Genomic DNA, 2,571 nt, shown 5'->3' with positions numbered 1-2,571 from the left:
TTGTGCAAAGTAGCAATTTTAATAAATATACACAACTTTTAACAGTCCTTTTTTACTACCTAACAGAAGTACAACAAGGGGAAGAAAAAAATGTCACAGTCACTTGGATATGCAAAACCTTTACGGACTTATGATATGTCAAGTGACACATGTAAAGTTCCAAATTTTCGGTCTGTCACTAAGGCGCAAACAGGCTTGTTCTCTAAGGGGATAAATAGCTTAGTGTATAAACTGTGAACCGACTAACGAGGGACAGTGAGCAGCATCACATGCAACCTGACAATCTTCATCGTACTGCTCCATCAGATCCTGATGATGTATTTCCATAGCAGGTGATGGGCCATTTCCAGCTTTTAAGCGTCCTCCTGAGCCAACATCTGGGAACTTCTGGCTCTCTGGTGATTCAACTCTGTGGTTGCGAGCACCGGAAACGGTTACCACAGTGCAAGATTCTGACCAAAACGTATCAGCTGACCTATAACGAGGAAGAAAAAAAAAAATTAACCCTGCCTGCAATTGGCTTAATTCCGTGGGTTTTCCTAGTTCTTGCACTGTCCCTGCTTTTCTTCACTCCTACTTTAATAGATAAAGACATCGTATTTGGACAATTGGTATGTTTCTCCGAAGGTTTGTTCAGTTAGTGCAGATTAGGTGCAGTATTGGGATGGAACCTGTACGTTTGCTAAAAAAAGGAATTAAATACTCAAATCTAATGTACTGTCTTTTTCGGCCAATAAGACGAATTTAACACAGCAAGTGTGTGTGTAAGTGGGTGAGCATACATACATACATACATACATACACGCATGCATGCATACACACACGCATACATGCATGCATACACGCACACATGCATGCATACATACATGCATGCATACGTACATGCATACATACATACATACATGTATGCATGCATGCGTGTATGTATGTATGCATGCACACATACATGCATGCATGCATACATACATGCATACAATCATGCATGCATGTATACATACATACATGCATGCATGTACATATGAGCAGATGCAAGCAATGAAAAATTTGGCAGATACAGCAGCTTACCTCGCCGAGTGATGTCAGGTGGTGTCCTAGCGAAGCGAAATTCCTCTCCAGAAGAGTCGTCCTCTCCAAAAGGCGGTGGGCAAATGTGAGATCAGCACCTAAAATGCCAATCTCCGGTTCTGTACGTTGTACAAAACGCAGCCAAATGTCAGGTTCCTCTCCACAAGAGTCGTCCTGTGGAAAACGGAGAGCATATCACCACATGCAAGCAAAAACCTGCAAATATGCACATATCAGGTGATGCAGGAGAAAACCTGCAAATATGCGCCAAATATGCACATATAGGCATATGCAAGCGAAAACCTGCAAATATGCGCCAAACATGCGCATATCAGCAGATGCAAGCGAAACCCTGCAAATATGCGCCAAATATGCACATATCAGCAGATGCAAGCGAAAACCTGCAAATATGCACATATGAGCAGATGCACGCGATGAAAATTTTGGCAGATGCAGCAGCTTACCTCGCTGAGTGATGTCAGATGGTGTCTGAGCGAAGCGAAATTCTTCTTGAAACGCGTCCAAACGTCAGGATCCTCTCCACACGTAATTTTGCAATAAGGCGCACAAATCTCGGGTGGCGTCTCCACACGTAGCGCACAAATCTCGGGTGGCGCGTCTCCACACGTAGCGCACAAATCTGCAAAAAAAGTCAGGTTGCGTCAGGTCGCGTCAGGTGGCGTCGCGCAAATCTCAGGTGAGGTACTCACCACACGTAGCGGACAAATCTCAGGTGACGTACTCACCACACGTAGCGCACAAATCTTGGGTGTCGTCTCCACACGTAGCACACAAATCTGCAAAAAAAGTCAGGTCGCGTCAGATGGCGTCGCGTAAATCTCAGGTGACGTACTCACCACACGTAGCGCACAAATCTCGGGTGGCGTCTCCACACGTAGCCCACAAATCTTGGGTGTCGTCTCCACACGTAGCGCACAAATCTGCAAAAAAAAAGTCAGGTCGCGTCAGATGGCGTCGCGCAAATGTCAGGTGACGTACTCACCACACGTAGCGCACAAATCTCGGGTGGCGTCTCCACACGTAGCGCACAAATCTTGGGTGTCATCTCCACACGTAGCGCACAAATCTGCAAAAAAAGTCAGGTCGCGTCAGATGGTGTCGCGCAAATCTCAGGTCACGTCAGATGGCGTTGCGCAAATCTCAGGTCGCGTATTCTCCACACGTAGCGCACAAGTCTCAGGTGACCGCATCTACACACGTAGCGCACGGCTTACAAATCTCAGGTGACCGCGTCTCCACACATAGCGCACGGCGCACTAATCTCAGGTGGGTACTCACCACACGTAGCGCACAGCGCACAAATCTCAGGTGGCCGCGTCTCCACACGTAGCGCACAAATCTCAGGTGGCCGCGTCTCCACACGTAGCGCACGGCGCACTAATCTCAGGTGGGTACTCACCACACGTAGCGCACAGCGCACAAATCTCAGGTGACCGCATCTCCACAAGTAGCGCACGGCGCACTAATCTCAGGTGGGTACTCACC

The 2,571-nt window shown here is 47.5% G+C and overlaps 1 long non-coding RNA gene across 2 annotated transcripts; it reads right to left on the bottom strand.

Moving 5' to 3' along the window:
• LOC136610441 (uncharacterized) lies at positions 1–2,060 on the bottom strand. Of its 2 annotated transcripts, none has more exons than XR_010790082.1 (3): positions 1,812–2,060; positions 1,530–1,705; positions 1–475 (listed from the first exon to the last, which is right to left on the bottom strand). It is a non-coding gene; the product is annotated as an uncharacterized lncRNA (long non-coding RNA). The 2 variants fall into 2 exon arrangements; XR_010790081.1 differs by having other exon boundaries at positions 1,923–2,060.
• Between the last annotated feature and the right edge of the window lie 511 nt (positions 2,061–2,571).

Source organism: Eleutherodactylus coqui, chromosome 2 (genome assembly GCF_035609145.1).
Source record: "Eleutherodactylus coqui strain aEleCoq1 chromosome 2, aEleCoq1.hap1, whole genome shotgun sequence".
NCBI classification, from domain to species: Eukaryota; Metazoa; Chordata; class Amphibia; order Anura; family Eleutherodactylidae; genus Eleutherodactylus; species Eleutherodactylus coqui.
Note: the sequence above shows the minus strand (reverse complement) of the source record. Positions and strands in the feature narration are given on the sequence as shown.